The sequence below is a fragment of the Scomber japonicus genome, chromosome 2 (genome assembly GCF_027409825.1).
Source record: "Scomber japonicus isolate fScoJap1 chromosome 2, fScoJap1.pri, whole genome shotgun sequence".
In the NCBI taxonomy this organism is placed as follows: Eukaryota; Metazoa; Chordata; class Actinopteri; order Scombriformes; family Scombridae; genus Scomber; species Scomber japonicus.
In genome coordinates this window covers 41,441,958-41,469,238 of record NC_070579.1, presented here as the reverse complement: position 1 = coordinate 41,469,238, position 27,281 = coordinate 41,441,958, and the positions used below count along the sequence as shown (strand labels likewise).

The window sequence follows — 27,281 nt, the reverse complement described above, 5'->3', positions numbered from 1 at the left end:
TTAACTGAGTAGGTAGGCCGGTCTAGCAGCACTGACGAGTTTAGATCCATTTCAAGGTTGTTCAAGCACCCTTGAAAATGAGCAAGTTATCTTTGTTTCCTATGAATTATTTGATACAACTTTGGCCAGGGGGATTGAGTCACAGCAGATGGCAGGTTGCCTGTCTCAAGGAGAGCAGACATGCCCCCTGCTGGATCTTCATCAGTATCTCTAATCACCTGCGTCGAATAGGGGGGAAAGTGCAGCGTGACACGGTGTGAGATTTGCACCTTGGGGCGGCACACAAAGAGGGAGATTGTGGGGGCATAAGAGGTTTGGCATGAAGGACATTCCACAGCGGGGCTTGTCATAGAGATGAGTCCACAGGGTGTGTCTGAGAGGCTCTCGGTTGTCCTGCTATGGGTCACACGAGGGGATTGATCGCTCTTTTCATGCTTCATGCAAGGGTGCTGCCCACTGCCCTCCGGACCGCACCGCGGCCAAGGGGTCATTCTTCCCACGGGGGAGTAAAAGGGAAGCAGCACCTGTCTGCCTGTGTACTTGCAGCATTTCCACATTTTGACCCTTGCTCCTCTGGAACACCCGAGTAGGACGTTAGTCCTGTGGCTGGAAAGCCTGGAGCTCTTTGCCGCATTTCACAAAATCTAAAAACATGACAAGAAAAAGTTGGCGCCTTGCTCTTGCTGCGCGGTGTAGGGGAATGGGTGTGGCCTGGGATTCCTTTCACCATGTCGGGGCTCACCATGAAGGGGGTGACTGGGACCACTGTTGTGTTCGTCTGCTGTTGGTGAGCGGGGCGTACTTACTCGGCTTTCTCTTCATCACGTACAAGTCTTTCGCCTTTTACTAAAGACTTCCGTGGAGAGGAACACCCACGAGTTAGATCTATTTTTGGCAGGGTTTGCCGTTTGGCAGAGTCTCATTGTGTTTGTGAAAAGACAAGCGGCCGGCCTTCCTCAGTAAGACGTGTTTTTCAGTGTCCGTTTTACTTTTGCCAACAAGGATGTTGAATCCATGAAGATGTCGAGGCTGGACTTCTCCAGAAAATTGATTCAAGGTACGTTGAAATTTAAGCCAGAAGACTTAAACTGCATTTTAACATTGCCATATAACAAGGGATTTGATTTAAGCTTTCAAACTGCTGTGTTGCTCAGAGAATTTTGGATAAGATTTGAAAATGTAAAACCCCAATTTGCTGTGTTCAATGTGGAGAAACTGACTGACAATACGTTGAAAACCGTTATTGTCAGAATGTTCAATGAAACAGTGAATGCAGATGACATTTGTTTGTGGCTGGGGAGATATTGCACTGTTAAAGGCCAGGCTACGAAAGTGAGAGATGAGGACGGCATCTGGAATTGCGCTTGGAGGGTCCCCATCCAACAATGGCAGGACCCCCAAGGCTTCCAGGGCTTGAAACATCTGCCGTCTATGGTAGTTCTGGGAGAGAACAGGGGCTATATCCATTACCAGGGCCAACCCAAACTCTGCCGCAAGTGTGGTGAGCATGGGCACCTGGTTGAAGCATGTCAGCAGATCGTATGTGGAAAATGCAGAGAAATTGGACCCACTTTTGAAGAGTGCACCAATGGCAGACGATGCAATCTTTGTGGGGAAACAAACCACCTGTTCAGAGATTGCCCAAAGTCATTTGCCAACAAATTGAAGGCTGCAAAAGTCACAGAAAAGAGAAAAGATGGCGGACAGACAGAACAGTTAGGAGAGCAAATTGAAGTTGATGGGCAGGAAAATTCAAATCTCCCTCCAAATCCTGTGATTGGAAGAGAGGGAACAGGTGAGGAGGGAGTGAGGGAGGGGCCTGCATTTACCCCTCCAATGGAGAGTAGTCCAGAGGATGGGGTGGTGCAGGCAGAAGGCGGAGCTAGTAAGGAAGACCAACCACAGGATGATAGTGAAGATGCCTCCCTCCCCAATGCCCAGCAAACTAAGAGGCCTTTGTCTGAATTGTCCTCGGATTCTCCCATTGTGTTGGAGAAGAAGGGAAGAGTTGCGGCTCACTCAGACAGTTCATCTGTGGAGGAGCCCAGAGTCTTCCCTTCCGATTCACCCAATGAGGTTTCTTTTTTAACAATTGCTCTGCAATCGACCCCCAGGGACTCCAAATTAAATGCAACATTGCAGCAGAGGCCAACCCCCAGAGTCCCAAAGGGGAACAGAGCTCAAACCCTTCATTTTTCACCCGCAGAGATGAAGGAAGAGCTCTGTTCACAAGAAATTACCTAACTGTTTTTTAAATGTGTTTTTAACACCCTCTGAGTCTTTTAAAATGTCTTACCTGTTGTTTTTAACCATACTCATGACACTGACCTTCTCTACCATTAATGTGAGAAGTGTGAAGTCGAGAGTTAGAGCCCAGAGTGTTTTACCCTTTTTAAGTTCCTTTAAGTCAGATGTGTTTTTATTGCAGGAATGCAGCCTACCGTTTTTAAAACATTACAGACAGTGGGAGGAGATGTGGCCAAAAATGTCAATATGGAGTGGATCCAATCAAAACAAAAATGACGGAGTGGCCATTTTAATCAAAAACCCTCAAGCTCTGGTGAAGGGCAGCACTGTGGTGAGAGACAGTCGGGCACTTTTAGCACATTTGGCTTTTATGGGACAGGATTTCAACCTTTTAAATATTTACGGTTTTAACGACAAGAACGACAGGTATGACCTTTTAGAAGACTTGCAGTCCCACATGCTAGGTAGGGCACCTTTAGTTGTAGGGGGGGATTTTAACTGTATTCTAAGTAGGGAGGATAGGAGGAGAGCAGGGGAAGATTTTAAAGTAGACAAAACATCGGTTTTATTGCAGGGCATTTGTAGAGATTTTAAACTTCAGGACTGTTTTAAAATCATGCATCCCAGAGAGGAGGGCTTCACCTGGTTCGGTGGTGATGGTACCAGAGCCTCTCGCATAGATTATGTTTTTACACGGGACTGCCCACCCACCGATGCTAGATTAACTCCTGTTTTCTTCTCCGATCACCTTATGCTCTCTTGCACCCTTTCACTCTCTTCGGGCGTGACATCAGGAAGTGGTCTGTGGAAACTCAACTGCTCCCTTTTAGAAGATAGGGAGTTAGTTAGGCAGTTCAGGGAGCGGTACAAAGAGTGGCAGACCCTTCAAGACTTCTACGAAACACGTGCACACTGGTGGGAAATGGTGAAGGGAAAGACGCAGACTTTCTTTAGGCAGGCAGGTAAGAAACGAAAGAACAGGGAATACAGACGCATGATGGGACTGCAGAAACGACTACAACGTTATTTTAACCTAAACCAGATTGGCATGGATTTTAATGAGGAAATTAAGCAAGTTAAAAAAGAGATGTCAGTTTTATCAGAAATTAAAAGCAAAGGTGTCATTTTAAGGAGCAGAGAACGGGAAATAGAGGAGGGTGAAAAGTGCACACGGTATTTTTTCAGGAAAATTATGAATAAAGGGGGGGGGGGGGGGGGCATTACAAAGCTGAAAAAAGAAGATGGGTGCACAACTGAAACAATGGGCGATATTAAAGAAACAATTGAAACATTTTATTCAAACCTGTACAAAGAAAAACCTGTAAAAATGGACATCATGACCGAAGTTTTAAAATTCATTGTAAAAACAGTAAACAAAAGTGTGCTTTTATCCCAGGCTTTTACTTTTTTAGAGTTAAATAAATGTATGACTGGTTTTAAAAAAGGGAAGTCCCCTGGACAAGATGGACTTCCCTTGGAGTTTTATTTGACTTTTTGGGACATTTTAGCACCTGATTTGATTACTGTTTTTATGGATTTTGAACGACTTGACCGGCTTCCTGACAGTTTTAGAGTAGGGATAGTGACTCTCCTTTATAAACACAATGACAAGACTGACCTGAAAAACTGGAGACCAATCACGCTTTTAAACTTTGACTGTAAACTTTTTAGCAAACTTTTAGCGACACGTATGTCTATGTTTTTAGAAGACGTGATTCACCCGGATCAAGCCTGTGCCATCCTGGGGAGGAAGATCACTGACAGCCTCGTACTGATCAGAGACACCATCTGTTACGCGAGAGACAGAAACATCCGGCTAGTAGTACTAAATTTAGATTTTGAGAAAGCATTTGATCGGGTCTCGCACCAGTACCTCTTCCAGGTCCTGCGAAAAATGGGGTTCCCGGAAAGATTTATAGCTTGGGTGGGATTGCTGTACCGGTGGGTGGGATTAACTGCGGTGTCCGTCAGGGGTGTCCGTTATCTGCCCTCCTCTACATCATCTGCATAGAACCACTGGCACAGGTCTTGAGAAAGGACCAACGAATCAATGGGGTAGGACTGCCGGGGAGTGGGGGACTGGAAAACAGGTGTAACCTATACATGGACGACGTGAATATTTTATGTACCGACCTTTTATCTGTCAACAGGACCCTGGACTTGACTGACTGGTTTGGACAGGCCTCTGGGTCGAAATTAAATAGAGAAAAGACCCAAGCCCAATTTTATGGACCATGGACGGCGACTGAGACGACAGGACTCCCCCTGACTGTGACCCAGACTGACCAAAAATACTGGGAATTAAATTTGACAGGGAGGGGGAAGGGAAAACAAATTGGCCAGACGTGGTAGGGAAAGTCAGACAAAGACTAGGATACTGGGGACTTAGAGGACTGACCATGGAAGGAAAGGTTTTAATCATCAAAGCAGTGATTTTACCTTTGCTTTTATTGATCAGTTCTGTTTTTATTCCTCCTAGGCATGTGCTTTTAAATCTGGAGCGAGCCATTTTTTACTTTCTGTGGGGATCCAAGTGGGAAAGATTGAAGAGAGAAATTATGAAAAGGCCAAAGGAGAAAGGAGGAAAAGAAGTACCGGATCTGCACCTGTTTTTAGGAAGCACATACACTACAGTACACATGAAAATAGCCATGACCCCATCCAGAAACCCCAAGACAACTGCAATGACACGCTTCTGGATGGGGTCCTACCTCAGAAAACTTAAGATTTTACATGTGGACCTAAGAATACCTGTGTCTTTTAACCTGCCACCAGCCTATGTTTTTATTCAGAAGTTTTTAAGGCATTTTAACCTTGAGCATGAGGAGTTGCAGATTTTAACTAACCACAGATCACTTGTCTCCGTTGTGCAGGAGCGGGAACCAGTGAGTCCGGTGCGCGGGCTCGCACCCGGCGAGCCCACAACAGTTTGGCGCAACGTCAACCATCCTGCTCTCCCTAACAGACTCCGGGACCTGTCATGGATGGTGGCTCATGAGATCCTCCCGGTCAGGTCCGTCATGCACTCCCGGGGCATGTCAACGCACTCAACCTGCCCCCGACCTGGTTGTGGCGCGCCTGAGTCGGTGAGGCATCTGCTCTGGGAGTGCAGTGCTGCTGTAGACCAGTGGGCAACGGCCGGCTCCTTGCAATTCCCGTACTTACCAGCAAGGGAGGTCCTCACAGCACAACTAGTGCTATATGGGGTGAGCCAGCAAAAAATACCATCCAAAGACTTTGCAAAACAGTGGCTCACCCCAGCCGCCATCAAAGACGCCACATGGACCTCCAGAAACTTGCTGGTAAGAAAGCACATGCAGATCCCCCCCGTGGCTGTGATCCGAATGGCCGCAGCAACGGTCAAAACGGCCGTAGCTGCAGGCGGCAGGCCTAGGACACAGCCACAAAGAAGAATCGCCTCTGTGCCCATTCGGATGAAGGAGCCGGAGCCACACAGCAAAAGGTCACAGCAGCAGCGGCCTGGCTCTCTGGGTGAGGCAGGTGGGAAGGAGCATCAGGGAGAGGATCTCCTCTGACCACCACGACAGCATCCCGAGAGACCAAATGTTTGGGGGAGCAGAATGAGTTACCCTTGGTAGGGACTCACTGCGCTCCTGCACAAAGATAGAATTGAAAAAAAAAACCCTTTTTAACGGATGCACTCCTTTTTATGGACTTTTAATGGACACTCAATCACATAAACACCTGACATATGTTTTACAAATGAACAGCTATTTAACCTGTATTACCATTTTAGAACAATTGGTTTTATTGTTTTAAATATGGTTTTACATACTGCACATATTTATTGTAATTCATTGTATATACTATGTCCACATGTGAATATTTTATCTAAAATGTAAATCATTGTTTGAAATAATTTGAACAAGTGTCAATAAAACTTTTTCGAAAAAAAAAAAAAAATCTGTTCTTATCAGTTTAATATCTGATACGTCCCCTACCCGGGGACCATATATTAAATTGCTTTTTGGAGCAGGGAGATGGAATAGGGGCTTGCTCCGCCCACTCCACGCATCGACCCGGTATTGCAGTACCTCCAGGAACGGTGCACCCCCCTCTCTCTATGTTTAATATGAAAAAGAGACTTAACTGAGTAGGTAGGCCGGTCTAGCAGCACTGACGAGTTTAGATCCATTTCAAGGTTGTTCAAGCACCCTTGAAAATGAGCAAATTATCTTTGTTTCCTATGAATTATTTTATACAACTTTAATTATTTTGCGAGCCTGATCCTAGAATTGCCCATGACTGCCAATGTACAATTGAGTAGCTATGTCAGCACTGTAGTGAGGTTGCACACTCTAGAAATCTGTGCTCATATACAGCAATCCTTCGTAATCCTTATTCATAGAGCAGGAAGCTGCATGCAAAGTTGTGACTCTGCAGATCCACAGCCTCATGCGGCGTGTGTGTGTTTGGATGATGTTTGGAAGGTGCACCATCGGTCCGGATGCCGTGTCTGTGAAAGACTTCCTTGGCTCGGATCTGTACAACTCATACTTACCTGGCAAGGGAGATACCATGATCAAGAAGGTGGTTCACCCAGGGCGAGGCTCAACCATTGCACTCCGGTTGTGCTGACCTCTGCGAATTCCCCAAATGTGGGAATCTTGATTGCATAATTTCTGGTAGTGGGGGACTGCGTTCGCGCTCTCCCCTGATAAGTTGTTGAAAGAAAACTAAACGCTTACTGAGGTTAGAAACCAAGTGAGAAATTGGTGAATTCTCCATTGACTCGTGTAGAGACGGATGTCCTTTTGAACACAAAACGGTCGTCTTATCTTTTGATAGAATGCAGCTCCAAGTTACTTCCTCGCATTGGACTCTGTGACACCGTGAGCGGGACTGACGCTGCAGAGGATCACTCCTTCAACTCCGACACTTTTCCGGTCATCGCTTCTCGGCCTTTTGGCTAAGATCAAGTGTAGTATCTGTTCTTATCAGTTTAATATCTGATACGTCCCCTACCCGGGGACCATATATTAAATTGCTTTTTGGAGCAGGGAGATGGAATAGGGGCTTGCTCCGTCCACTCCACGCATCGACCTGGTATTGCAGTACCTCCAGGAACGGTGCACCCCCCTCTCTCTATGTTTAATATGAAAAAGAGACTTAACTGAGTAGGTAGGCCGGTCTAGCAGCACTGACGAGTTTAGATCCATTTCAAGGTTGTTCAAGCACCCTTGAAAATGAGCAAATTATCTTTGTTTCCTATGAATTATTTTATACAACTTTAATTATTTTGCGAGCCTGATCCTAGAATTGCCCATGACTGCCAATGTACAATTGAGTAGCTATGTCAGCACTGTAGTGAGGTTGCACACTCTAGAAATCTGTGCTCATATACAGCAATCCTTTGTAATCCTTATTCATAGAGCAGGAAGCTGCATGCAAAGTTGTGACTCTGCAGATCCACAGCCTCATGCGGCGTGTGTGTGTTTGGATGATGTTTGGAAGGTGCACCATCGGTCCGGGTGCCGTGTCTGTGAAAGACTTCCTTGGCTCGGATCTGTACAACTCATACTTACCTGGCAAGGGAGATACCATGATCAAGAAGGTGGTTCACCCAGGGCGAGGCTCAACCATTGCACTCCGGTTGTGCTGACCTCTGCGAATTCCCCAAATGTGGGAATCTCGATTGCATAATTTCTGGTAGTGGGGGACTGCGTTCGCGCTCTCCCCTGATAAGTTGTTGAAAGAAAACTAAACGCTTACTGAGGTGAGAAATTGGTGAATTCTCCATTGACTCGTGTAGAGACGGATGTCCTTTTGAACACAAAACGGTCGTCTTATCTTTTGATAGAATGCAGCTCCAAGTTACTTCCTCGCATTGGACTCTGTGACACCGTGAGCGGGACTGACGCTGCAGAGGATCACTCCTTCAACTCCGACACTTTTCCGGTCATCGCTTCTCGGCCTTTTGGCTAAGATCAAGTGTAGTATCTGTTCTTATCAGTTTAATATCTGATACGTCCCCTACCCGGGGACCATATATTAAATTGCTTTTTGGAGCAGGGAGATGGAATAGGGGCTTGCTCCGTCCACTCCATGCATCGACCCGGTATTGCAGTACCTCCAGGAACGGTGCACTCCCCTCTCTCTATGTTTAATATGAAAAAGAGACTTAACTGAGTAGGTAGGCCGGTCTAGCAGCACTGACGAGTTTAGATCCATTTCAAGGTTGTTCAAGCACCCTTGAAAATGAGCAAATTATCTTGACTCATGACTGCCAATGTACAATTGAGTAGCTATGTCAGCACTGTAGTGAGGTTGCACACTCTAGAAATCTGTGCTCATATACAGCAATCCTTTGTAATCCTTATTCATAGAGCAGGAAGCTGCATGCAAAGTTGTGACTCTGCAGATCCACAGCCTCATGCGGCGTGTGTGTGTTTGGATGATGTTTGGAAGGTGCACCATCGGTCCGGGTGCCGTGTCTGTGAAAGACGTCCTTGGCTCGGATCTGTACAACTCATACTTACCTGGCAAGGGAGATACCATGATCAAGAAGGTGGTTCACCCAGGGCGAGGCTCAACCATTGCACTCCGGTTGTGCTGACCTCTGCGAATTCCCCAAATGTGGGAATCTCGATTGCATAATTTCTGGTAGTGGGGGACTGCGTTCGCGCTCTCCCCTGATAAATTGTTGAAAGAAAACTAAACGCTTACTGAGGTTAGAAACCAAGTGAGAAATTGGTGAATTCTCCATTGACTCGTGTAGAGACGGATGTCCTTTTGAACACAAAACGGTCGTCTTATCTTTTGATAGAATGCAGCTCCAAGTTACTTCCTCGCATTGGACTCTGTGACACCGTGAGCGGGACTGACGCTGCAGAGGATCACTCCTTCAACTCCGACACTTTTCCGGTCATCGCTTCTCGGCCTTTTGGCTAAGATCAAGTGTAGTATCTGTTCTTATCAGTTTAATATCTGATACGTCCCCTACCCGGGGACCATATATTAAATTGCTTTTTGGAGCAGGGAGATGGAATAGGGGCTTGCTCCGTCCACTCCACGCATCGACCCGGTATTGCAGTACCTCCAGGAACGGTGCACCCCCCTCTCTCTATGTTTAATATGAAAAAGAGGCTTAACTGAGTAGGTAGGCCGGTCTAGCAGCACTGACGAGTTTAGATCCATTTCAAGGTTGTTCAAGCACCCTTGAAAATGAGCAAATTATCTTTGTTTCCTATGAATTATTTTATACAACTTTAATTATTTTGCGAGCCTGATCCTAGAATTGCCCATGACTGCCAATGTACAATTGAGTAGCTATGTCAGCACTGTAGTGAGGTTGCACACTCTAGAAATCTGTGCTCATATACAGCAATCCTTTGTAATCCTTATTCATAGAGCAGGAAGCTGCATGCAAAGTTGTGACTCTGCAGATCCACAGCCTCATGCGGCGTGTGTGTGTTTGGATGATGTTTGGAAGGTGCACCATCGGTCCGGGTGCCGTGTCTGTGAAAGACTTCCTTGGCTCGGATCTGTACAACTCATACTTACCTGGCAAGGGAGATACCATGATCAAGAAGGTGGTTCACCCAGGGCGAGGCTCAACTATTGCACTCCGGTTGTGCTGACCTCTGCGAATGGCGATGGGACCATATGAAGTGCAAATCATGATGTAGACTCTAACATAAATACAGGAAGTCCTTGCTAAGTTTTAAAGGACCAGTTCCACAACATGTAAATTACTGTTAATTGTTTTTTCCACAGGTTTTTTGGGTGGTGCCAGGTGACCTGCATGGTGCAAGGTGTAACACACATTTTCTGAATGTAAGTTTGCCCTGTGATAAAACATTTAAGTATGAGAAAATGGTACAATTTGTGTCATTATGAGTAATTGTGTTCTTGCCCCTGCAGCAGTGTCCGCAACCGCCTAAAAGGCCCCTTCAGCAGTGTCAGGTAATAACGTTCACGTTACAGCTAATGGTGACAGGATGTCGATACGTGGCTTCTGTGGATCGTCTGACTGGTACAGTCCTGTTTCTCTTCCCCAAGCATCCTCTGATAACATCAAAGACTTTTGTTGATACGTGTTTTATGTTGACTTATTTGATACAGGCTCTGCATTAATACAAGATATGTGCAGTGGTGACATTAATTCAAGACCTCATTGATATGTATACCTTCTCCTTCAAAAGGTGGCAAGAGCCTCCAGCAGCACAGCATCATCTTCCCAACTGGACCATGATGAGCTGGAGGTGGCGGTGACAGAGGCGGACACAGCTACAGGGGCCTTGATAGCGGCGGTGGCGGACACAGCTGCAGGGGCCTTTGAGGCGGTGGCGGACACAGCTGCAGGGGCCTTTGAGGCGTGGCAGACACTGCTAAAGAGGCTTTAGCGGCGGTGGCAGACATTGCTAAAGAGGCCTTAGCGGCGGTGGCAGACATTGCTAAAGAGGCCTTAGTGGCGGTGGCAGACACAGCTGCAGGGGTCTTTGAGGCGGTGGCGGACACAGCTGCAGGGGCCTTAGTGGCGGTGGCAGACACAGCTGCAGGGGTCTTTGAGGCGGTGGCGGACACAGCTGCAGGGGCCTTTGAGGCGGTGGCGGACACTGCTGCAGGGGCCTTTGAGGCGTGGCAGACACAGCTGCAGGGGCCTTTGAGGCGGTGGCGGACACTGCTGCAGGGGCCTTTGAGGCGGTGGCGGACATAGCTGCAGGGGCCTTTGAGGCGGTGGCGGACACAGCTACAGGGGCCTTTGTGGCAGCTGTTGTAGGAGGGGCCATATCCTGTTGAGGCTTCTGTAATATACAGGTGAATTTCAGCTTTGAAGTTTATATTGGTAATGCACTGTGTTTTTTGTTTTTTCCATTCCTGCCTGTCTAAAGGGTTAATTCTACCTTTTTTATATACAGAAGAGGACCTGATCTCACGCTGAGCTGTTTAGGAAGTAATATGTGTGATATTAATGACCAGAGAAATGCATGAAACCCCCCCCCCCCAAAATAAAAAATATTGTGGTATATATGTTTTTTTTTTCTTGCCTGTTTAAAGGAGAAGAGGAAGAGGACCTGATCTCACGCTGAGCTGTTTAGGAACTAGTATGTGTGATATTAATGATCAGAGAAATGCATGAAAGTATCCTGGTGGAGATGCAATGCATGTCCTTTTACATCCCATTTTCCATTCCTGCCTGTTTAAAGGGTTAAGTCACCTTTTTATATACAGAAGAGGACCTGATCTCACGCTGAGCTGTTTAGGAAGTAGTATGTGTGATATTAATAACCAGTTAAAGCAATAATGTATCCTGGTGGAGATACAATGTATGTTCTTTTACATCCCATTTACCATTCCTGTCTGCTTAAAGGGGTAAGTCACCTTTTTATATACAGAAGAGGACCAAGCTGTTTAGGAAGTAATATGTGTGATATTAATGACCAGAGAAATGCATGAACCCCCCCCCCAAATAAAAAATATTGTGGTATATATGTTTTTTTTTCTTGCCTGTTTAAAGGAGAAGAGGAAGAGGACCTGATCTCACGCTGAGCTGTTTAGGAAGTAGTATGTGTGATATTAATGATCAGAGAAATGCATGAAAGTATCCTGGTGGAGATGCAATGCATGTCCTTTTACATCCCGTTTTCCATTCCTGCCTGCTTAAAGGGTTAATTCCACCTTTTTATATACAGAAGAGGACCTGATCTCACGCTGAGCTGTTTAGGAAGTAGTATGTGTGATATTAATAACCAGTTAAAGCAATAATATATCCTGGTGGAGATACAATGTATGTTCTTTTACATCCCATTTACCATTCCTGTCTGCTTAAAGGGGTAAGTCACCTTTTTTTATATAGAAGAGGACCAAGCTGTTTAGGAAGTAATGTGTGTGTTATTAATGACTAGAGAAATGCATGAACCCCCCCCCCCCAAATAAAAAATATTGTGGTATATATGTTTTTTTTTCTTGCCTGTTTAAAGGAGAAGAGGAAGAGGACCTGATCTCACGCTGAGCTGTTTAGGAAGTAGTATGTGTGATATTAATGATCAGAGGAAGCAAGAATGTATCCTGGTGGAGATACAATGTATGTTCTTTTACATCCCATTTTCCATTCCTGCCTGTCTAAAGGGTTAAGTCACCTTTTTATATACAGAAGAGGACCTGATCTCACGCTGAGCTGTTTAGGAACTAGTATGTGTGATATTAATGATCAGAGAAATGCATGAAAGTATCCTGGTGGAGATGCAATGCATGTCCTTTTACATCCCGTTTTCCATTCCTGCCTGCTTAAAGGGTTAATTCCACCTTTTTATATACAGAAAAGGACCTGATCTCACGCTGAGCTGTTCAGGAAGTAGTATGTGTGATATTAATAACCAGTTAAAGCAATAATGTATCCTGGTGGAGATACAATGTATGTTCTTTTACATCCCATTTTCCATTCCTGTCTGCGTAAAGGGGTAAGTCACCTTTTTTTATACAGAAGAGGACCAAGCTGTTTAGGAAGTAATATGTGTGTTATTAATGATCAGATAAAGCAATAATGTATCCTGGTGGAGATGCAATGCATTTTCTTTTATATCTCATTTTCCATTCCTGCCTGTTTAAAGGGTTAAGTCACCTTTTTTTACACTGAGCTGGTTTGTGTGTCGTCCATGCAAATGATCACAGCTCGTATAAGTTCCTCCTGTCTGTGCATTTCTAAGGGAGTCACATAAGCTCCATACTATTCTTGCTGCATTTCAAATGGTTCACATAATTTAATCAATTGCCAGTTTGTTACAGAGTTTGCACCACTTATGTAAAATATCAACTAAGGCTGACCCTGCATTACTGCTAAGAGAAGCCACATATCAGAATCTAGCAAACCCAATAAATATTTACACAGTATGTACTTGAATAAAGTGGCGCAGTAGTTACATTTACAAAGAATTTATTTATTTTTTTAAATGTGTGTGCGTGCGGGCCCCCCCACACGCACACACATTCAACAGTGAAATCTTGAACTCTATTAACAACACAGAACTATAAATACAATATAACAAACAGTAAAATATTATTAAACCCAATAAATATTTACACATTATTTACACAGTATTTACACATTATTTACACAGTATTTACACAGTATTTACACATTATTTACACAGTATTTACACAGTATTTACACTAAGACACGGGTTTACTCCTGTGACTGACTAAAAAGATTATCTACTGTCTGCTGAAAGTCAGCGAACGTCTCGTACGTCTTTCCAGAGCAGCCCTTGGACGTGGATGACTTTGAGACTTCACAAAAAGTCTTTTTCCGGTACTTTTTGTGGCCTTGTGTAGGCTGGCCACAGAGCGCACAGAGATACACCTTCATCTGGCGCTGCGGTCCAGACAAGTCACGCTCAGCTCTTTTTCTCTTGTAGACCGTTGATCTCGCTGGAGACTGAGAGGACCACGTGGAAGCCTGCGACACCTGACTGGCGTCGCCACCAGACTGGACCGGGTGGCTTGGCATCGCCACCTGACTGGACTGAGGAAGAATGGGGAGAGGACGGGGGACTCTGGCTTTGAGCAGTCTTGTTCCTGCCAAAGACGGTGTGACCTCGTACTCCACCTGAGGCCGGCTGGTGTGAGGGATTTCCTCGGGCAATTCTGGCGCCGGGGCTTGAGCGGTGTCAGCGACGCTCTGGTGACGACGGAGGACAGACAAACCTTGATCTGTCACGTTTCTGGCAGACAAGGCCTCTTGTCTGCGGATGAACTCAGAGACACACTTTGAGTTGATCTTTAAGATGGGAATGCCGAGCTTGCTGAGCTCAGCGTCGTCCACCGTCACTCTCTGCTGCACCCGCTGGTACATCTTTGTGACCTGATGTTTCTGCGGTGACCCTAGAGACTTGCCTCTGCAGTCTGGATGCAGCCAAAGCTGTTTGATGAGGCAGTACATCAGCCTGTTCTTTCTCGAGTCCAGCAGATGTGCAGCTGAGTACCGTTTGCTGAACTTCAGCTTCTGTACCAAGGATGACTCTGCTGGATCTCCACTGGTGCGGCTGAAGAGAGCGTTTCCCCAGCGTGCAGAGTACAAGGAGTCGAACTGCTGGATGTTGCGATCGTGGAGGTCCAGCTTGTTCCAGGCAGCGATGACTTTCTGCCTTGTGGTGTTGCTGATGGAAAGCTTCCCCTCTTCCAAGGCAATGCCAACCAGAACTTTGCTCAGCTCCTCGATGTGCTCGTACCCAGGCAGATGATTTGGCCCGCACACGTCCTCCACGCAGGGGTCGAGCTCAGCAGCCACAGCCTGGTTGGTGAGGGAGATGTTTTTCCTCAGCGGAGTTAGAGTGTCACAGTGGTCAGAGGTGTAGCCCGCATCCTCCTCCTCCTCCACCTCCTCCTCCTCCGCATTCACCGGGGACTTATCGACATCAGCATCGTCGCCTTCGTCCTCTGCTTCCTGGAGTGTCTCCCGGGCCTGAGAGTAGTGGTCAGGAGCATTGAACGGCTCTGATGACTGAGCAAACAGGTACTCCAGTCCAATCCGCTCATCACCAGCTGGAACTGGAGGCCTGTAGTTCACCTCCTCCACCTCCCCAAACAGCTCCTGACACCGCTGATTCAGGCGATGAACCAGAGGAGACATGTACACCATGTGCTTCCTCCCCTTTTGCCCTCTGACACTCGCCGACTCCCTGTCTGAGTTCCAGCGAGTGATGCCGGCCAGCAGGTACACCTGGAACGGTACGGCGGCACAGTGAGGGCCCGGGATCATGTCGGGCAGGAAGGAGTGAAAGCCCTCCAGACTATTGCTCCCTCTGACCGTGGTGTAGTACGGGAGCCGCACACCATTGCGGGTGACATGTTTCTTGATGGTATACATGTTCCGCCCCGGTGGATCCTGGATGCACTCCAGGTGCTTCTGCTGGTTCTCCCACACGTGGTCAATGGCCGCCTCGTCCTTAAACAGGTGGACTCGGTTTTCGTCCATCCCGGCGGCGCCCTTCAGGACATCAATGGCACTCTGAGCGCGAATGAACGTCTCCTGGGCCCCGACCGTGATTCTCCTGACATAATGGCTCAGGTCGTACTTGGTGACGTGCGTTTCCATGAGCTCATTATCAGTCAGGGAACCGTACTTGGTCGGGTGCCCGGCACGTATCGCCTGCAACAGGAGCGCCATGTCGTCCCGGTTGTAGGAGAACACAGCAGCAGAGAGCGACGACTTAAAGAGGGCATACTTGGGGTGGTGGTCGGTCCTGAGGGCGGCGTCGAACCGGTGGATCCAGTGGAAGATGTCCAGTCGAATGAGCATGCCTGCGTCTGCCCACCCACTGAACAGCTGCTCCACTGAAGACGCTCCCAGGACACGACAGCAGCCACGGTCCACATACATAAGTTCAGGAGGTGCCTCTCCTGCCCTCTCGTACCTCGCCATGAGGCCCTCAGCCATCGGCCTCATTTTCACGAGCGACTCCTCGCAGGTCAGGACAGATATGAGGATCTGCCCCCGCTCGTTGGCCACGTTGGTGCACCACTCTGCTGTGCCTTTGCCGTCACCGGACAGCTTCTTGCAGATCTGATGATAAATACAAGAACAAGGGTCTGTATTTTGTTTCTGCATTTTGTGTGGTTTGACCATTTCAACAGCAGTGTGTCAAATATACCTTCTTGGTGGAGTCATACTTGAGGACCTTGCCAAACGTAGACATGATCTGCGTCCGGTAGTCCTCAATGCTGTCCGTCTCGGCGATGAGGAAGGCTTTCCTCAGCAGCTTAGGGCAGGGCAGCTCTCTCCTCTGTGGTGGTCTCTGGAAGTGGGGAGTCCAGATGCCTGAAAGTGGAGAGAAAATGTGAAAATAAACAATAATGAGATAATATGTAGGTCCGTGGATCATCATCATCAATCAAAAACTGAAAAAATGGCTTGTTATTTCATTATTTGTTTATGAATGTGTAACATTTCTTTTTTGTTTTGTTACAGGCATGTAATGGGCCCGTGCTGTGTGAAAATGAAATCTGACTTACTTGTGATTTTTCCAGGTTGGTTATACTGGCTGAGGAGAGTCGTGTAGAGGTCCTTCCTCTGCAAATAGTCCTCGCAGTGGCTCTCCAGCACCTGTCTCCACACCTTGGTCATGGTGTTTCCCTCGGTGCGATCCCTCATGAGGCGGATCACAGCCTTGTCCACACCACGCCTAAAATTAGAACAAGGCAAGGCAGTTTTATTTATATAGCGCATTTCATACACAATGGCAACTCAATGTGCTTTACATAAAACAGAAACATTAAAACATACAATTAACTTATTATTATTCATTATTATTTAATAACGTTCACAGTTGGGGCTGATTTCAGTTCTGAACACAATGGCAATGAACCTTAGATGTGTTATTGTAAAATCAATAAGAATTCAAATCACTGTGAAATTATGCAGAGACTCACCGTAATGTTAACACGGCTGGGAACACTGCTCTGTGCGCCTGGCTGAGTTGCTTCATGATGTCTGCCTCCCATGACAGGAACCGGCCAATGGCGTGGTCCTCGGACTGTTTGGCAGCTTTCCGGCAGGCGTTGCAGGCCAGGACCTCTGTCAACATGGAGTACCAGCCTCCGACGTCGCAGATCCGCCGGACAGTCTTGGAGTACCCACATCGGTACAGGGACGCCTTGTTGTCGTCTCTGGCAGGACACTCGGGCCTGGGGCAGCGAAGACTGTACCGCCACACACCTACTGGTCTCCAGAAAAACAGACGGCTCTGGAAAAAGGAGTGTGCCGAGGGCACTCTACCCCCCATTACGCCAGGAGATTCGGGTGGGTGAAACCACATCCGGTCGTCTTTAAGGACTCTCCTCCACCTTGTTTTCCCATGCTTGTCCTGGTATGCCATGGGCTTTTGAAAGAGCCCCCTCTCATCATCCTCCTTCAGCCACTTCAGGTCTTCCGCAGGGAGACCATTGACACTAGATTCCCACATTCTATGCCATCCCTCAAATGTAATCTGAAATAGCAGAAAACAAATAAAACAAGAAAATGATTCCTAGTGTGCCTAGTGGGTTTCACATAAAGTTTGTTAGTCAGTTTCAAGCATTACCTCAGGGTGTGCAGCTTCTCCTTCAGCTGTCACGGGGGTAGCCTGAGCACCAGTCGTCTGATCTTCACCACTAGTGGATGATGCAGGAGCCTGAAAAATGATCGGTGTGTAATACATGAGTATAAACATTTACTGATTTGTTGTCTCTGCTTTGATTTTCTAACTGTAACCCTTTCACAGATAGTATGGAGACACAGTTGTGTTAACTAGCTCTTCTACTGGCTCTGTGCTCACACACTAACATTCATCACTCCGTTATCTGTCTCTTACTTACTGCATTTGCACTCTACATTGCACAGCAACGTGTTAACTTAAATACATTCATTTAGTTGAGCATACTTTTTGTGGTGCACGGATGAACTTACAGCTAACGGTGACAGGGTGTCGATACGTGGCTTCTGTGGATCATCTGACTGGCACATTCCTGCTTCTCTTCCCCAAGCACCCTCTGATAACATCAAAGACTTTTGTTGATACGTGTTTTATGTTGACTTATTTGATACAGGTTCTGCATTAATACAAGATATGTGCAGTGGTGACATTAATTCAAGACCTCATTGATATATATACCTTCTCCTTCAAAGGTGGCAAGAGCCTCCAGCAGCACAGCATCATCTTCCCAACTGGACCATGATGAGCTTGAGGTGGCAGTGACAGAGGCGGACACAGCTGCAGGGGCCTTTGAGGCGGTGGCGGACACAGCTACAGGGGCCTTAGCAGCGGTGGCAGACACTGCTACAGGGGCCTTAGCAGCAGTGGCAGACACTGCTACAGGGGCCTTAGCAGCGGTGGCAGACACTGATGAAGGGGCCTTGAAGGCGGTGGCAGACACTGCTAAAGGGGCCTTAGCGGCGGTGGCAGACACTGCTAAAGGGGCCTTAGCGGCGGTGGCAGACACTGCTAAAGGGGCCTTAGCGGCGGTGGCAGACACTGCTAAAGGGGCCTTTGTGGCGGTGGCAGACACTGATGAAGGGGCCTTGAAGGCGGTGGCAGACACAGCTAAAGGGGCCTTAGCGGCGGTGGCAGACACTGCTAAAGGGGCCTTAGCGGCGGTGGCAGACACTGCTAAAGGGGCCTTAGCGGCGGTGGCAGACACTGCTAAAGGGGCCTTTGTGGCGGTGGCAGACACTGATGAAGGGGCCTTGAAGGCGGTGGCAGACACAGCTAAAGGGGCCTTAGCGGCGGTGGCAGACACTGCTAAAGGGGCCTTAGCGGCGGTGGCAGACACTGCTAAAGGGGCCTTTGTGGCGGTGGCAGACACAGCTAAAGGGGCCTTTGTGGCAGTGGCAGACACTGATGAAGGGGCCTTGAAGGCGGTGGCAGACACAGCTAAAGGGGCCTTAGCGGCAGTGGCAGACATTGCTAAAGGGGCCTTAGCGGCGGTGGCAGACACAGCTAAAGGGGCCTTAGCGGCGGTGGCAGACACTGCTAAACGGGCCTTTGTGGCGGTGGCAGACACAGCTAAACGGGCCTTTGTGGCGGTGGCAGACACAGCTAAACGGGCCTTTGTGGCGGTGGCAGACACTGATGAAGGGGCCTTAGCGGCGGTGGCAGACATTGCTAAAGGGGCCTTGAAGGCGGTGGCAGACATTGCTAAAGGGGCCTTAGCGGCGGTGGCGGACACAGCTAAAGGGGCCTTAGCGGCGGTGGCGGACACAGCTAAAGGGGCCTTAGCGGCGGTGGCGGACACAGCTAAAGGGGCCTTAGCGGCGGTGGCGGACACAGCTACAGGGGCCTTTGAGGCGGTGGCGGACACTGTTGCAGGGGCCTTTGTGGCGGTGAAGGTGGCAGCTGTTGTAAGAGGGGCCATATCCTGTTGAGGTTTCTGTAATAAACAGGTGAATTTCAGCTTTGAAGTTCATATTGGTAATGCACTGTGTGTGTTTTTGTTTTTTTTACTGTAAGCACCTTTACCTACCTCCTTGTCAAGGATGTATTGTCTGAACCTCTTCATGGTTTTTGCTATGATGTCCTCCTCCTTCATGGCCAGCCACTGCTTGACTGAAGTGAATGCCTCCTGGGCCATCCTCCTCTCATGGTCACTGCCAGCTTGTGGATCGGCATTCAGGTGTTTGTGCAGACTGTACCACTGCCACATCTCCTGAAAGGTGAAGGACCTGAAGCGGCCCTGTCCATAGATGGCCCTGTCCACGTTTACCTCCAGGTGGCAGGAAATGGCAGGGAACAGCTGCGCATACTTTAAGAGATGATCCTTCACCCACCCATCGTTAATGGACTTCCTCTCAGGATGGCGGCTCTCCTTGACGTGGCGATCAAGGATACTAAAACATGACATAACATTGTTAATTCCTGAAAAACATAATGGTATACACTGTGATACTATTTACTGCAACATACTTACTATTTAATATACCCCACATCATTTTCTGCCAGCCATCTGAAATTCTTCCCATTGTATTTTCCAAAGGTCAGTACCAGCTGGCCCAGGCACTGCACCTCAGTGGGATCTGGTGTGCTCAAGCGGCATCTCCTCTTAGCTGAAGACAAGGTAAGCACAAAAGGTTTCTAGCGCTCTGCTTTTAAATTATCATGGCAGCGCTGTAAACACAGGACGGGAACACATCTATGGCTCCCAATTATTACCTTCTTCATAAGCTGTTTTAGGGTCTGTGAACCTGCTGTCACCCTGTGTGATGTGTGATGCTCTAGAGTGGACAGCTTTGGCCTCCTTGGATGCCTTAAGAAGGCATTGTTGCCTATCTTGGGGCAGAGTTTTGTCCAAAATAGACAGTTCAGGCATCAACGGATCCATTTTTGGGTGTCTGGAAGACAAATTCAGAAATAAACTTTTTTAAACACTTTTTTAAATTTTAAACACTTCATGTTCAGTGGCAATACAAATCCTCCCCTTCCCAATTATCACTTGACACAGGCTAAGTGAAGTCTTATTGTAGCATTGCAGTAAGTAATGCTGGCTGACACACTGTCATTATTTTTTTCTGCCCTTTTCAGAAAATGCAACTAAAAATAGCCTACAGCATCCTCCTCTGTAGAAACTGTAGACTCTCGACCAATCAGCGAACGAATCGCTGTATTTTTCAAACTGTAGACTCTCGACCAATCAGCGAACGAATCGCTGTATTTTTCAAACTGTAGACTCTCGACCAATCAGCGAATCGCTGTACAATTCAAACTGTACACTCTAGCCTACAGTTCACGGCCAAGTACTACCTCTATTAAACTAATGTTATAACCACGGTACAATGTCGAAATAAACTTGTGGCACCTATATGTGCTGACACTATAAAAAAGCCCTTAGAATAACGACTGCCATGCTAGGTTATTTTTGGACCGCTAACTCTTAGGGTGTTTTAGGCAAGGCGATGTACAGTACAGAAACCAGACATATACAGCACACGCAAAAACGTATACGCAATACCACAACAACACACAACTACAAAATATGAAAATAAAAGAAATATACCTGGAAATATACCGCACTGACAGACTTGGATGCTGTCGCAAAGCTATGTACAGTACAGAAACCAGACCTATACAGTACACGCAAAAACGTATACGCAATACCGCAACAACACACAACTACAAAATATGAAAATAAAAGAAATATACCTGGAAATATACCGCACTGACAGACTTGGATACTGTCGCTATAGGCTATGCTAACTACGCCGCGACACAGGTTAATGACACTCGTCTATTTCTCCGCTAAGGAATGAACAATTCCCGCATTTTATGATTATCACTGACCTTAAACATGAAATAACATGGAACTCTTTTTTCTATATCGACCGACTCACAGTTATCTCTTGGCAGTTTGCATCGTTTGCAGTGTTATCGAGGCACACAACCTTATCGCTATAGGCGGTGCTTTCTATGCCCGCGACACAGGTTAATTACACTCGTCTATTTCTCCGCTAAGGAATGAACAATTCCCGCATTTAATGATTATCACTGACCTTAAACGTGAAAAACGTTGAACTCTTTCTTCAGTTATCTTTCTTCAGTTATCTCTCACGGGTATCTCCTCCGCAGTGTCAAGTGCACTACTCGACTCGCTCGCGACATACAAACGCTGTCAACTGTAGACAGTTCGGGCTTCTGATTGGCCCAAACTGTAGACTCTCGTCCAATGAGAGCGCTGGACTGTCTACAGTCTACAGTTGAATTGCACTCTGCTGAGGCCGACTTCTGCGAATTCCCCAAATGTGGGAATCTCGATTGCATAATTTCTGGTAGTGGGGGACTGCGTTTGCGCTCTCCCCTGATAAGTTGTTGAAAGAAAACTAAACGCTTACTGAGGTGAGAAATTGGTGAATTCTCCATTGACTCGTGTAGAGACGGATGTCCTTTTGAACACAAAACGGTCGTCTTATCTTTTGATAGAATGCAGCTCCAAGTTACTTCCTCGCATTGGACTCTGTGACACCGTGAGCGGGACTGACGCTGCAGAGGATCACTCCTTCAACTCCGACACTTTTCCGGTCATCGCTTCTCGGCCTTTTGGCTAAGATCAAGTGTAGTATCTGTTCTTATCAGTTTAATATCTGATACGTCCCCTACCCGGGGACCATATATTAAATTGCTTTTTGGACCAGGGAGGTGGAATAGGGGCTTGCTCCGTCCACTCCACGCATCGACCCGGTATTGCAGTACCTCCAGGAACGGTGCACCCCCCTCTCTCTATGTTTAATATGAAAAAGAGGCTTAAACTGAGTAGGTAGGCCGGTTTAGCAGCACTGACGAGTTTAGATCCATTTCAAGGTTGTTCAAGCACCCTTGAAAATGAGCAAGTTATCTTTGTTTCCTATGAATTATTTGATACAACTTTGGCCAGGGGGATTGAGTCACAGCAGATGGCAGGTTGCCTGTCTCAAGGAGAGCAGACATGCCCCCTGCTGGATCTTCATCAGTATCTCTAATCACCCGCGTCGAATAGGGGGGAAAGTGCAGCGTGACACGGTGTGAGATTTGCACCTTGGGGCGGCACACAAAGAGGGAGATTGTGGGGGCATAAGAGGTTTGGCATGAAGGACATTCCACAGCGGGGCTTGTCATAGAGATGAGTCCACAGGGTGTGTCTGAGAGGCTCTCGGTTGTCCTGCTATGGGTCACACGAGGGGATTGATCGCTCTTTTCATGCTTCATGCAAGGGTGCTGCCCACTGCCCTCCGGACCGCACCGCGGCCAAGGGGTCATTCTTCCCACGGGGGAGTAAAAGGGAAGCAGCACCTGTCTGCCTGTGTACTTGCAGCATTTCCACATTTTGACCCTTGCTCCTCTGGAACACCCGAGTAGGACGTTAGTCCTGTGGCTGGAAAGCCTGGAGCTCTTTGCCGCATTTCACAAAATCTAAAAACATGACAAGAAAAAGTTGGCGCCTTGCTCTTGCTGCGCGGTGTAGGGGAATGGGTGTGGCCTGGGATTCCTTTCACCATGTCGGGGATCACCGTGAAGGGGGTGACTGGGACCACTGTTGTGTTCGTCTGCTGTTGGTGAGCGGGGCGTACTTACTCGGCTTTCTCTTCATCACGTACAAGTCTTTCGCCTTTTACTAAAGACTTCCGTGGAGAGGAACACCCACGAGTTAGATCTATTTTTGGCAGGCTTTGCCGTTTGGCAGAGTCTCATTGTGTTTGTGAAAAGACAAGCGGGCGGCCTTCCTCAGTAAGATGTGTTTTTCAGTGTCCGTTTTACTTTTGCCAACAAGGATGTTGAATCCATGAAGATGTCGAGGCTGGACTTCTCCAGAAAATTGATTCAAGGTACGTTGAAATTTAAGCCAGAAGACTTAAACTGCATTTTAACATTGCCATATAACAAGGGATTTGATTTAAGCTTTCAAACTGCTGTGTTGCTCAGAGAATTTTGGATAAGATTTGAAAATGTAAAACCCCAATTTGCTGTGTTCAATGTGGAGAAACTGACTGACAATACGTTGAAAACCGTTATTGTCAGAATGTTCAATGAAACAGTGAATGCAGATGACATTTGTTTGTGGCTGGGGAGATATTGCACTGTTAAAGGCCAGGCTACGAAAGTGAGAGATGAGGACGGCATCTGGAATTGCGCTTGGAGGGTCCCCATCCAACAATGGCAGGACCCCCAAGGCTTCCAGGGCTTGAAACATCTGCCGTCTATGGTAGTTCTGGGAGAGAACAGGGGCTATATCCATTACCAGGGCCAACCCAAACTCTGCCGCAAGTGTGGTGAGCATGGGCACCTGGTTGAAGCATGTCAGCAGATCGTATGTGGAAAATGCAGAGAAATTGGACCCACTTTTGAAGAGTGCACCAATGGCAGACGATGCAATCTTTGTGGGGAAACAAACCACCTGTTCAGAGATTGCCCAAAGTCATTTGCCAACAAATTGAAGGCTGCAAAAGTCACAGAAAAGAGAAAAGATGGCGGACAGACAGAACAGTTAGGAGAGCAAATTGAAGTTGCTGGGCAGGAAAATTCAAATCTCCCTCCAAATCCTGTGATTGGAAGAGAGGGAACAGGTGAGGAGGGAGTGAGGGAGGGGCCTGCATTTACCCCTCCAATGGAGAGTAGTCCAGAGGATGGGGTGGTGCAGGCAGAAGGCGGAGCTAGTAAGGAAGACCAACCACAGGATGATAGTGAAGATGCCTCCCTCCCCAATGCCCAGCAAACTAAGAGGCCTTTGTCTGAATTGTCCTCGGATTCTCCCATTGTGTTGGAGAAGAAGGGAAGAGTTGCGGCTCACTCAGACAGTTCATCTGTGGAGGAGCCCAGAGTCTTCCCTTCCGATTCACCCAATGAGGTTTCTTTTTTAATAATTGCTCTGCAATCGACCCCCAGGGACTCCAAATTAAATGCAACATTGCAGCAGAGGCCAACCCCCAGAGTCCCAAAGGGGAACAGAGCTCAAACCCTTCATTTTTCACCCGCAGAGATGAAGGAAGAGCTCTGTTCACAAGAAATTACCTAACTGTTTTTTAAATGTGTTTTTAACACCCTCTGAGTCTTTTAAAATGTCTTACCTGTTGTTTTTAACCATACTCATGACACTGACCTTCTCTACCATTAATGTGAGAAGTGTGAAGTCGAGAGTTAGAGCCCAGAGTGTTTTACCCTTTTTAAGTTCCTTTAAGTCAGATGTGTTTTTATTGCAGGAATGCAGCCTACCGTTTTTAAAACATTACAGACAGTGGGAGGAGATGTGGCCAAAAATGTCAATATGGAGTGGATCCAATCAAAACAAAAATGACGGAGTGGCCATTTTAATCAAAAACCCTCAAGCTCTGGTGAAGGGCAGCACTGTGGTGAGAGACAGTCGGGCACTTTTAGCACATTTGGCTTTTATGGGACAGGATTTCAACCTTTTAAATATTTACGGTTTTAACGACAAGAACGACAGGTATGACCTTTTAGAAGACTTGCAGTCCCACATGCTAGGTAGGGCACCTTTAGTTGTAGGGGGGGATTTTAACTGTATTCTAAGTAGGGAGGATAGGAGGAGAGCAGGGGAAGATTTTAAAGTAGACAAAACATCGGTTTTATTGCAGGGCATTTGTAGAGATTTTAAACTTCAGGACTGTTTTAAAATCATGCATCCCAGAGAGGAGGGCTTCACCTGGTTCGGTGGTGATGGCACCAGAGCCTCTCCCATAGATTATGTTTTTACACGGGACTGCCCACCCACCGATGCTAGATTAACTCCTGTTTTCTTCTCCGATCACCTTATGCTCTCTTGCACCCTTTCACTCTCTTCGGGCGTGACATCAGGAAGTGGTCTGTGGAAACTCAACTGCTCCCTTTTAGAAGATAGGGAGTTAGTTAGGCAGTTCAGGGAGCGGTACAAAGAGTGGCAGACCCTTCAAGACTTCTACGAAACACGTGCACACTGGTGGGAAATGGTGAAGGGAAAGACGCAGACTTTCTTTAGGCAGGCAGGTAAGAAACGAAAGAACAGGGAATACAGACGCATGATGGGACTGCAGAAACGACTACAACGTTATTTTAACCTAAACCAGATTGGCATGGATTTTAATGATGAAATTAAGCAAGTTAAAAAAGAGATGTCAGTTTTATCAGAAATTAAAAGCAAAGGTGTCATTTTAAGGAGCAGAGAACGGGAAATAGAGGAGGGTGAAAAGTGCACACGGTATTTTTTCAGGAAAATTATGAATAAAGGGGGGGGGGGCATTACAAAGCTGAAAAAAGAAGATGGTGCACAACTGAAACAATGGGCGATATTAAAGAAACAATTGAAACATTTTATTCAAACCTGTACAAAGAAAAACCTGTAAAAATGGACATCATGACCGAAGTTTTAAAATTCATTGTAAAAACAGTAAACAAAAGTGTGCTTTTATCCCAGGATTTTACTTTTTTAGAGTTAAATAAATGTATGACTGGTTTTAAAAAAGGGAAGTCCCCTGGACAAGATGGACTTCCCTTGGAGTTTTATTTGACTTTTTGGGACATTTTAGCACCTGATTTGATTACTGTTTTTATGGATTTTGAACGACTTGAGCATGAGGAGTTGCAGATTTTAACTAACCACAGATCACTTGTCTCCGTTGTGCAGGAGCGGGAACCAGTGAGTCCGGTGCGCGGGCTCGCACCCGGCGAGCCCACAACAGTTTGGCGCAACGTCAACCATCCTGCTCTCCCTAACAGACTCCGGGACCTGTCATGGATGGTGGCTCATGAGATCCTCCCGGTCAGGTCCGTCATGCACTCCCGGGGCATGTCAACGCACTCAACCTGCCCCCGACCTGGTTGTGGCGCGCCTGAGTCGGTGAGGCATCTGCTCTGGGAGTGCAGTGCTGCTGTAGACCAGTGGGCAACGGCCGGCTCCTTGCAATTCCCGTACTTACCAGCAAGGGAGGTCCTCACAGCACAACTAGTGCTATATGGGGTGAGCCAGCAAAAAATACCATCCAAAGACTTTGCAAAACAGTGGCTCACCCTAGCCGCCATCAAAGACGCCACATGGACCTCCAGAAACTTGCTGGTAAGAAAGCACATGCAGATCCCCCCCGTGGCTGTGATCCGAATGGCCGCACCAACGGTCAAAACGGCCGTAGCTGCAGGCAGCAGGCCTAGGACACAGCCACAAAGAAGAATCGCCTCTGTGCCCATTCGGATGAAGGAGCCGGAGCCACACAGCAAAAGGTCACAGCAGCAGCGGCCTGGCTCTCTGGGTGACGCAGGTGGGAAGGAGCATCAGGGAGAGGATCTCCTCTGACCACCACGACAGCATCCCGAGAGACCAAATGTTTGGGGGAGCAGAATGAGTTACCCTTGGTAGGGACTCACTGCGCTCCTGCACAAAGATAGAATTGAAAAAAAAAACCCTTTTTAACGGATGCACTCCTTTTTATGGACTTTTAATGGACACTCAATCACATAAACACCTGACATATGTTTTACAAATGAACAGCTATTTAACCTGTATTACCATTTTAGAACAATTGGTTTTATTGTTTTAAATATGGTTTTACATACTGCACATATTTATTGTAATTCATTGTATATACTATGTCCACATGTGAATATTTTATCTAAAATGTAAATCATTGTTTGAAATAATTTGAACGAGTGTCAATAAAACTTTTTCGAAAAAAAAAAAAAAAATCTGTTCTTATCAGTTTAATATCTGATACGTCCCCTACCCGGGGACCATATATTAAATTGCTTTTTGGAGCAGGGAGATGGAATAGGGGCTTGCTCCGTCCACTCCATGCATCGACCCGGTATTGCAGTACCTCCAGGAACGGTGCACTCCCCTCTCTCTATGTTTAATATGAAAAAGAGACTTAACTGAGTAGGTAGGCCGGTCTAGCAGCACTGACGAGTTTAGATCCATTTCAAGGTTGTTCAAGCACCCTTGAAAATGAGCAAATTATCTTGACTCATGACTGCCAATGTACAATTGAGTAGCTATGTCAGCACTGTAGTGAGGTTGCACACTCTAGAAATCTGTGCTCATATACAGCAATCCTTTGTAATCCTTATTCATAGAGCAGGAAGCTGCATGCAAAG

The 27,281-nt window shown here is 46.9% G+C and overlaps 9 non-coding genes and 3 pseudogenes across 9 annotated transcripts; all 12 read left to right on the top strand.

Moving 5' to 3' along the window:
- Nucleotides 1-802: 802 nt before the first annotated feature.
- Nucleotides 803-917, top strand: LOC128383208 (U5 spliceosomal RNA). Its single transcript, XR_008323872.1, has one exon. It is a non-coding gene; the product is annotated as a U5 spliceosomal RNA (small nuclear RNA).
- Nucleotides 918-6,144: 5,227 nt separating this feature from the next.
- LOC128382761 (uncharacterized) lies at nt 6,145-6,324 on the top strand (annotated as a pseudogene).
- Nucleotides 6,325-6,761: 437 nt separating this feature from the next.
- LOC128381846 (U1 spliceosomal RNA) lies at nt 6,762-6,925 on the top strand. Its single transcript, XR_008323605.1, has one exon. It is a non-coding gene; the product is annotated as a U1 spliceosomal RNA (small nuclear RNA).
- Nucleotides 6,926-7,157: 232 nt separating this feature from the next.
- On the top strand, nt 7,158-7,348 carry LOC128382195 (U2 spliceosomal RNA). Its single transcript, XR_008323698.1, has one exon. It is a non-coding gene; the product is annotated as a U2 spliceosomal RNA (small nuclear RNA).
- Nucleotides 7,349-7,785: 437 nt separating this feature from the next.
- LOC128381693 (U1 spliceosomal RNA) lies at nt 7,786-7,949 on the top strand. The gene has a single exon (XR_008323574.1). It is a non-coding gene; the product is annotated as a U1 spliceosomal RNA (small nuclear RNA).
- A 220-nt stretch (nt 7,950-8,169) lies between these two features.
- On the top strand, nt 8,170-8,360 carry LOC128382614 (U2 spliceosomal RNA). Its single transcript, XR_008323775.1, has one exon. It is a non-coding gene; the product is annotated as a U2 spliceosomal RNA (small nuclear RNA).
- Nucleotides 8,361-8,739: 379 nt separating this feature from the next.
- Nucleotides 8,740-8,903, top strand: LOC128381687 (U1 spliceosomal RNA). Its single transcript, XR_008323573.1, has one exon. It is a non-coding gene; the product is annotated as a U1 spliceosomal RNA (small nuclear RNA).
- Nucleotides 8,904-9,135: 232 nt separating this feature from the next.
- Nucleotides 9,136-9,326, top strand: LOC128382421 (U2 spliceosomal RNA). Its single transcript, XR_008323742.1, has one exon. It is a non-coding gene; the product is annotated as a U2 spliceosomal RNA (small nuclear RNA).
- Nucleotides 9,327-9,763: 437 nt separating this feature from the next.
- LOC128382181 (uncharacterized) lies at nt 9,764-9,887 on the top strand (annotated as a pseudogene).
- An 11,867-nt stretch (nt 9,888-21,754) lies between these two features.
- LOC128382661 (U2 spliceosomal RNA) lies at nt 21,755-21,945 on the top strand. Its single transcript, XR_008323788.1, has one exon. It is a non-coding gene; the product is annotated as a U2 spliceosomal RNA (small nuclear RNA).
- An 832-nt stretch (nt 21,946-22,777) lies between these two features.
- LOC128383397 (U5 spliceosomal RNA) lies at nt 22,778-22,893 on the top strand. Its single transcript, XR_008323905.1, has one exon. It is a non-coding gene; the product is annotated as a U5 spliceosomal RNA (small nuclear RNA).
- A 3,952-nt stretch (nt 22,894-26,845) lies between these two features.
- LOC128382910 (uncharacterized) lies at nt 26,846-27,026 on the top strand (annotated as a pseudogene).
- Nucleotides 27,027-27,281: the final 255 nt, after the last annotated feature.